Genomic DNA, 9,193 nt, shown 5'->3' on the forward strand with positions numbered 1-9,193 from the left:
TGAGGTAGAAAGGACACATCAACAGCACACAGAAAATCAGATCTTCATATGAATTTGCATCAAAGTTGGACAGTTTTAAGAAACTCACAAAGCACATTTTCCACAGAGAGGCTATGATTGGAATGCACAGTTCCTTACTCGAATCGTAATCATCTACTGGGCACCTCTACCCTTGTTCAACAAAATTCATTTTCTTTTCCTTTCTTTTTGTGAAATAACATTTTTCCCCCTATAATTAGGACTTTGGATTGCAAAATCACATTCCTCTGTTCTCCACAGATTCTTGGATCTTTAGTTACGATTAGAAAGGGGCATTAATTCAAGAAGGGAGGATGAGGGAGGGGTGTTTGTAGACATTTGGGAAGAGGAGGGGAGGAGAGGAAATAGTTCTGTGTTCACCCCCCACACCCCTTAGCCCCCGCCCAGCCCAGGCCTCGGTGTGAGCTACACACAGGGGATTTGGATTCTGAGTTGATTCTAAATATTCTGATCACCAACCTTGAGCATTTCCAAGCTAAGATTCCAAAACATGGTTTTTCCTTGTGGTTGGTTCTCTCAGCTAGGGAATAGGAGAGGCCATGAAACCTTACAGAGCTGGGCAGAGAGGCTTGAAAACCGCTCTTCTGAGAGAATCCCCAAGGATGGTTGTGGAAGGGGATCCTGAGCTGAAAAACCTGGTCAGCGGTGCAGACTCCCTTTTGCAACGAGAATTTGCCCCAGTTCTGTGTGACTTCATCCACTTCTGGAAGCCTGTACAAGTGGGTTTCTGGCCTTCTTTGGGGCCTTCTCCAGAAGGAAAGCAGGCCTGAGGATCCCGGGATAGTAGGCGATCCCAAACTAGGCCAGAGGAGCAGAGAACAGGAAGGGGCTGGGGTGCAGGGCTGGGGGAGTACTGCTGCAGAAGCCAACCCTGGCTTAGGATCCCAATCCAGAGATCAAAGCTAGGTCAGTCCCAGGGCCCTGCCTCCCACCAGAAAGGATCTGCTTGCAGGGTGACTGACAGGCTCCCACACCCTGAGATCCCCAGGATTCCAAAATGCAATCCCCAGTGTTCTGAGCTGCGGGGCCTTTCACCACCTGACCCTTGCCCCATTGCTGTGCCCTCTCTGTAATAAGTACCACCCCTCTCTCCCATGCCTAGTCGCCCAGAGCCATCAGAGAGTCGGAGGTCACTGCCCTGGGGCCAGAAGGCAGTGCCTAAGCTGAGGCCTTGGACGCATTAAATCACTCCTGCCCCAGTTTAGGTGAGGACAAGGGCAGGGCTGGAGTGGAGGACCTGGGGGTGGGGGTGGCTCTGGAACATTTAGCACTGGCTGCAGGGTGTGGTGACAAGGGTCCTGAAGCCTGAACTGAAGGAGATGAAGGCCGGCAGGATGCTGAGGTTACCCATCTCTCCCTTCCCTGCTTCCCACCCACACACCCCCGTTCTGGCCCTGGCCCTGGATGCGCCCTCGCCCTGGGCACCGCTGCCCCTTGCCCGGAGCCAGGTGCGCTCGGCACGCAGGGGCCCCGCTGCCCGGCAGGTGCGGGAGGACCAGGCAGGCACGTGGGGGCGGGGTCCGGAGGCTGCTGGGGTCCTGGGGCGGTCCCTGCACATCCCCAAGCCAGGCCCCCGCGCCCCCTCCGAGCCGCCAAGGCGGGCGCCCCCGGCCCAGCAGGGGCAACGGATTTGTATTGGAATTTGGGTTGATTTTGCAAGAGGACCCGCCTGGCCAGAGCGGAGCCCCCGGGCGGGGAGAAGGCGCAGCCCCGCTGTGCTCCGGCGGGCGCGGAGAGGGAGGGAGCGGGGTTCAGCCCCACGGGGCTCCGCCTCTCACCTTGGGACCCCCAGCCCAGCCCAGCCGCAGCCCCAGGAGCCTTAAGTAAGATCATCTGCTCCTCCAGAGCATTTGGGTTTTACTCTATTAAGTTTCCGGCCTATTTTTCAGACCTATCCTTTTTTTTTTTTTTTTTCCTGCTCTGGTTAGAGAAAAGAGGAAAAAAGAGAAAGAAGGAAATCCAGATAGCATATTTTACAGTCTTCGCTGAAATCTCGATATGGTTGGGGTTTTCCATGGTACAGTTTGATGCTCGTTGTAAAGGAAAGCCAGTCACACAGACTTTATTAGGATTTCGACAACAGCTCCAAGCATGAGGGTCTTGCTTACCTTCTCAGATTTAACACAGTTCTAGTCCAATTTTGGGCCCTTGGGAACAGTTTTTTACGAGAAAAGATTTTTAAAACTACTAGTTGCAGAAAGAAGCTGTTCCACGTAGGGCCTTTTTCTTATTGGGACACTCCGTTTTGTAGATCCTCGAGTATGGGGGCAAGTAACATAGCATTTTCTGAACTAGGTTTCTTTTTCCTTTTTCCTTCTCTTCGGGATGGATTCATTAATGTGCAGATAAATATGTTGAAACTTAAACAATGATCTCAGCCTCTGAGCCACTTCTGCACTGTCAGATTACACTAAAATCCTTTTTTGATAGAATAGGGGAAAACCTGTGGTAATCACTCTAGGATTAAATCTGTTAAAAGATGGTATTAAGCCTTTCCATTTACAGGCAATGAATGCAACTCATTCTTTCATCTGCCATTTATCTATCTATGTATCAATCTATCTATTTATCTGTGATCTGTCTCGCTACCTACGTACTCATGGAGCCCTTTAAAGTAGCCCATTGTAGAGGGAGAAGCTATTAAAAGATCAATCTGCAGTGTCCACATTATGAAATAAAAAGGCCTCAAGGCGGAATTAATCTATCTACTCCATATTTTGGTAGGCATGAGCAAATCCAGTCTGAAGTGTCTGTCTTAGAGTGTCTGCCCATGACCCCTTTGCCCACTTGGTGCAATGAGGGGCAGAGCAGAGCAGAGACACACGCTGACCATCTCCCCGTAGCATGGTTTCAGGGTACACTGTCCATGTTAATTCCCTGCACTGTAAAAGGTGCACCCAGACCTTTTAAAATCTTCCTTGGAATATCACTGCATGTTCTTATGCTATTTTAAAAATACTATTTAATCATTAGGTAAATATCTCTAACTCTTAGAGGCTCTATGCTGGTAGACATCTGGCTTGGACTACTCTATGATAGTCTAGCTCAAAAACCTCTGCTCCTCGTGAAACCCCTTTGCCCCCTACCCCACCCCACTTCCCCAATGACTAGCCTGGGTGAAGCTGATGAGAACAGAGAAACCGCACTGGCTTTTGGACTCTATTCAGGTGTGCAAACAGAATGTCTCTCCCCCGCCCGTTTGAAAGTAAATGCCTTGATAACAGTATGGGTTGCCCGGATGGCCAAAGAGTAGAGGTCATCTTGAGGAAAATGACACCAATGATCTAAAAAGGACATCTACTTTATGAGATTACAGGCGAGATGCCAAATATCACATTTAATGAGGCCTGATTCTTTTTCTCCAAAAATAACAGAGACTATCAATGAGACGGTCAGGAAGGCAAAGGGGCATTTTGCAAAGCCTATGTTCAATTATTGCCTTGTAATATTTTTCTAAAATTGAAAAATGCCTCACAAGTATATGATCTCATGTAAATACTCTTTGCAGAAGCTTAACATATGTTTGCACTGCCCCAAAGGAATTACAGAAATATCTTTCCACAATCTCTTAAGCTTTTAAACTATTCACTTGCATTTCTAAAAGAATCTGTTGTTCCTAAAGATTAAAAAAAAAAAAAGTAGAAGAACCTTATGTGGGAAGGGTTTTTGTTTATTTGTTTTTTAGAGATCAGCCATCTGAACTTCAAATGGGCAACAATTGACATTACTGAGAGCACTTCCAGGTTTAAAACTTAAGTGTGCTTCTTGTTTCTTTTTTTTCCTTTTTCTTTTTTTTGACAGAGAAATAATATATTTAGCAAATATTAATGGATACTATTACATGAAGAAAAGTAGTCTGTACTAGAAGGTTTTCAAGGCATTTCTAACAAGAGGTGTGAATGAAGGCACATAATGTATTTGGGGCAGCTCTGACAAATACAAGAGTACAAATCTGTTTATCCAAGTGTTTTAACGCAGTTATACCATCCAGATAGAAGGCAGTTGAAATAAGTGGCAGAGTTACGCTCGATGAAAACTTAAGAAAGATTCTCTGTGCAGTTCCAGCTGCCTACAGATTTCAGCATGTGTTTGTGTGTAGAGGATTTGTTCATATCAATTATAAAGTAATCCAAATAAAAAGTGTGGGGGATTAAAGAGAAATAAGTGAATATCCATCTCAGGGAAAAAAAAATAGATTGACTTACTAGTTTATCGCAGTTATTGTACACAGATTTGCTGTAACCATGTTGAATTTTTAAAATTAGATTTTAAATATATTTTGACAGTCTGAACTTGTATGGTGTGACTAACTATAGGGAGAAATGACAGGTCTGCTTTGTTATTAAACTGCTGTCTGGAAAATATTGGACTCCGTACAGTAAATGATAATTATTTTGCCACTTACATTAGTACAGCTAATAGCAATAAGGGTTTTTTGAACCATAGAAAGCTAACTACTTTGAATTACTGTGCTTTGTTATTCACTGGGAAGCAAAAAAAAAAGACATTTTTTTTTTCTTTTAAAGCAACCTCATTTTCATATCATGGTTCTAAGCATTCCCTGCTACTAATTTAAACAGGGAGGAAGTTAATAAATAAAAGGATGGTATCTAAATGTTTCTATTTGTTAAGAGAACATTTGCAATTAAGGAATTAAGGTCAGCGGTACCAGCAGAATAGACCAGAGCAAGGAAGGAGGAGGAGGAGGGAGACGATGGAAGAGAATGTGCCCCAGTAAAGATCCAGGGGCAGCTGGACCAGTTGGGTTCTGAGGGATGGGCAGTCTCTGAGCATTTGAGAGATGCCCATCAGAGACCATTCAGATCCTCCCCGCTGTGACCCCGGAATAACTCAGTTCTCTGAACTGAGGGCAACTTCAAAGCCGAGCCAGGCTGCCAGGCCAGTGAATATCTCCATCTCAGCCTCCCAGGGGTGCGAGCCATAGTCAGAGGGGGTGACCCTACACTCCATACCATTCTCTTCCATGTGAACCCCCTCCTCTGGCAGGTCTGAGGCCAGGATACCAAAGCAAGTGGAGCAAATCCCTCTTCTTTGGGCCTAATTCTGCCTTTTTCATAGATAGCTAGGCTGCCTTTAACATACTGTCCTTGAAACCTTCTTCATGGTTATTAATTACCCTTTGTTTATTTTAATATATTTACTAAATCAGGTACCCAAGGGAATCCTCTACATCAGTGATGTGAAAAACCCTGTTGCCTGAAGTCAAAGAGGTACATCTCGATTTCTGATTTGCATGTGCTTGTTTCGATGAGTTTTCCATGAGGGGGATAGCAAGCAAGCAAGGAATGCTGATAATTCCTTAGGTGTGAAAAGCTCCTGCTTTAGTATTTTAGTATCTGGGTTTCACATGGAACACAGGTGGTGATCCTGGGTGCTGAAGGGTGATGCAGTGTACGTGGGACCAGCATGCATGTGTTTTTGTATTTATCTCATTACGCAGGTGTGGTGTACCGAGTAATTACTCTCATCAGAGGAAACCCCACATCTTTAGCCTTAACCAGCATGACTCTCTTGACACTCACAGAGCTAGTCCTTCTGCTTGAATGTCAGACGGTTTGGGTGAACCTGTGCAACTAGCGTCCATGGTCCTTGGGCAGCTTTACCTGGGCCTTGTAAACAGTCCAAATTTTCAGCCTCTTATAATTTACTCCACACTCACATCTGGAACATTTGGTGTCATTTTAAAGCACAGTGTGCCCCCCTCCACCTCTGCGTCCAAATGTGACTTTGGAGCTACTCCCCACTTCAATTGTAGATAGAAGGAGAGGGCAGGAGACGGGTGGGAGGCAGATATCTGATTTTCATCTCCTAAAAAATATGAAATTAAGATATTTAAATGGGTGTTCAATTGTAAGTATCCCAGGGTGAATTTAAGAATGAAACCTCTTCGTTTAGAAAGCCAGTCCAACGCTTGTATACCAATAGTTATTTAGTGTCATCGTTTTATGTATTCTCATTACCTCTTATTGGCTGTTGGGATGAAGTTTGATTTTTTTTTTCATTAAAAAATTGCTTGCTGGGAAATCTGCATGAAATACGGTGTTTGATTTCTAGAGGAGGGGGGCAAAAGTCATACTGTCAAATTGCTACTCTTTGCAAAGGAGAAACTTTAAGGATTCGGTGAATCTGAGGAAGTTGGAAACCAGAATCCCGTTTTCTCCTGTTATTAAAAAATAGTATCTGATTGCTTACTTTTACACACTGCTTGAATAACTGGATTCTGAATATTTAACTATGATTTCTTTCCTAGCCTCGTACAAAATTAACATTTTCCCGAATCGTCTCGTACATAGACTTTAACTCGATGCGTACCTTCGGGATTAATTTGAGAGTCCACGTGTGTGCATGCAAAACCAATACTTTATTCCTCCGGTTTTTATTCTTCTCTTTTGTCTCTATCTTTATCATTACAATTGGAAAACCTTCTATTAAATATGATGATCTAGGCCCACCGGCAGGTTTTGTTACATTGAAACCATCCATTTTGAGCAAAGAGTTAATGAACTTTTAAGGTGAGGTTCACGCTGGTCCTGACCCTCCTGGTAATTTTTCATATAAGGTTACTGGTGGGAGAGAAATCAAATTTCATCCGTGAACTTGATTGACAGGTGAGAGCAAGGAAGAGAAAGGCATCTGGTCAGATGGGAGATCTGGGAGGAGGAGTATAATTCCTCTGAGTTACTCCGAGATATTAGATATTATAAGCGGATATATGAAAAGTTCAATACCTGATACCCCTGGGAGAGTTACTTAGTGTATATTCAGAAAGTCACTTTGGCTAAGGGATTTTAGTAGTGAAAGCCCCAAATGGAGAACTGCCTGCTTCTCTCTTGCTAATTTCAACTACGTACAGCTTTGTGGCTTATTTCTGGCAATTTTCTAGCTACAGTATGAAAATCAAATCACAGACCTTTTGGGGAGCCATAGAATTACCTTTCGTTATTCTCAGAAACAAACTCTAGATTATATTAGGGTCCTTGGGCATCTTACAGAATGATCATCCTAAGCAGTATCACAAAAAGATTAAATCCTCCTTTCTGTAGCATCGCTTGATCCTGACTAACATCTCCCATCAGCGCATGTTACAGCTTAACATACGCAAATCTACCAAACGCATGATTGATCAATGTTGTGCCTTCTAAGGAAGGTCACCTAACGTGAACGCCCCTAGAGACAACCACACGTTGCTATTTGATGTATAATTTTCTGTGGTAGCGTCCCTGGGTGGTGTGATAGCTTCTTTGCCATGGAAACAAGTGATGATGTTGCTTGACCCTAATACCAAGGGTGGCTTTGGAATCCACCTTTGGGGCTGTCTTTCAGCTTGAATTAACACAACTGCTCCCACCCACCCCACCCCCACGTCGCACCAACTTTGAAAGTTGGCTTTCGAGACGCGCTCTTTCACCTTGTGTGATGAAACACTAGTTTGAAAGATGGTGATGGATCTTAGCCTGCTCATGTCTATGCTCTGCCCATTTCAGATGTTCCTGGCATTGGCTAAGACCCATCCGGATGCAACCAAGCCTTACAGAGCTGCCTCGGGGCAGGGCAGGTGGGATACATGCATAGGGGACAGGCTCGTTTGTAGCTTTCCTATCGCCAATGGGAGAAGCTGATGGAACTCGTATAAATAGTACTTTCTGGGTTCTAAGTACCCATCAGTATTTTTTTTTTTTTTGCCTCTAGTCTTACAATTAGCTGAGTGGACATGTTTCTCCTGACTGTACCTATGCCAATATGAATTCAAACAAATGTAAGGAAGACTTCATTGTTTTATGAACAGGGATAAAAACAAATACACAAAACACAGACAGTAGAAGCATTCAGAAATCTTGTTTTTATTTTATATAACTTGACCTCCCGTGTTGCCCATCATCATCCAGAGAAATAAAACGCAAGCGTGGTTTCCCGACGCCCTGTGTCAATGTGGGTGCCTTAACATGGCTCTTTAACTCAAACATAAAATTAAATATGTCATAACCGTGTTTCCCTTGCAGAGCCCATCAAAATATTGTAACAGAAATGGTGAATCAGGTGTTCTCATGCAAAGGACATGTGAAAACACAGACTGTAAGTTCCAGAATCTTGGTGCGTCTGCTTAGAGAGCCCAAGTGAAAAGAGTGGCTGGTCTTGACTTTGTCTTCATTATAGGCCCCTCGGGGCTTCTAAATGCTGTTTTTAAAGTACATCCTCCATCCCCCACGGCAGCAAGGAACAGTATGCTGTCCTGTATGCAGATTTGGAGCGGACCAATCCATCAAGTTCCATGAGTATGTCTTAAGCGAATTACACTGATGATATATTTGTTGGCCCTGGGAAAGAGGGGGAAATAATTTCATTTAAAGTGTTTATTACGCGGACTTACCTAATTGTTTGTTGTTGTTTGTTTATTTAGGTCATGCTCCCATATAACCACCACCCATACCCCCTTTCCATACAAGGCCTGCCTACTGTTTTTCTTTTGGCGGGTGCTGGCCCACTGCTGAGCTGATTTAATCAATTAATTATAGCCAAGCAGGTACGGGGTAACTAGCCTGATGATGCCATATGAAGTCATATTTTCTGTGAGCCCTGGGATATGATTGAAGGGGCAACTCAAAGAAAGAATATTATGCATTGGCCGGGGGCTGGGGGGAAGGAAGGAAGAGTTTTTGTAAAAGTACAGCGCTCGTTACTTAACGCGAAGTGATGCTCCCGTTAAAGAGCCTTCGTGCTAAAAGCACACGTTCAGTCACCTGCCAAAATGTCAGATTTACTGCTGTCGTTCACAGATGCCAATGCAGAGACACTCTTCACCTGCCCATTGCTGAGTCTTCCATCTCCCCATCCCAAAATCACTGTAAAGTTGTTGTTCAGTGTCTGCCTTTTGGGGTTTTCCTGGCACCTAATGAAATTATCAGCAATAAATGAGCTAAGCAGAAGGGTTGGTTTTATTTTGATTTTTTTCTCTTTTTTGGGTCTTTTTGCAATATTTGGAAAATGCTAGGGCAAGGGTCAGCCAGTGGGCAAAATTCAGCGTGCCTCTGTTTCCAGCGTCCACAGGAGATACTGCAAAGCCATTTGCACTGATATAATTTCAGGTGGAAACTACCACCAAGTAGGAGGGAGGGTGTTGGGCAGGGGAAGCTCA

The 9,193-nt window shown here is 44.2% G+C and overlaps 1 long non-coding RNA gene across 2 annotated transcripts; it reads left to right on the forward strand.

The window, feature by feature from the left end:
* The first annotated feature begins 634 nt into the window (after nt 1-634).
* Nucleotides 635-8,984, forward strand: LOC112646697 (uncharacterized). 2 transcript variants are annotated; one of them, XR_004816193.2, is made up of 3 exons: nt 635-1,244; nt 5,210-5,270; nt 7,545-8,984. It is a non-coding gene; the product is annotated as an uncharacterized LOC112646697 (long non-coding RNA). The 2 variants fall into 2 exon arrangements; XR_004816194.1 differs by lacking the exon at nt 635-1,244 and adding an exon at nt 1,254-1,381.
* The last annotated feature ends 209 nt before the right edge of the window (nt 8,985-9,193 follow it).

This window comes from Canis lupus, chromosome 5 (assembly GCF_003254725.2).
Source record: "Canis lupus dingo isolate Sandy chromosome 5, ASM325472v2, whole genome shotgun sequence".
In the NCBI taxonomy this organism is placed as follows: Eukaryota; Metazoa; Chordata; class Mammalia; order Carnivora; family Canidae; genus Canis; species Canis lupus.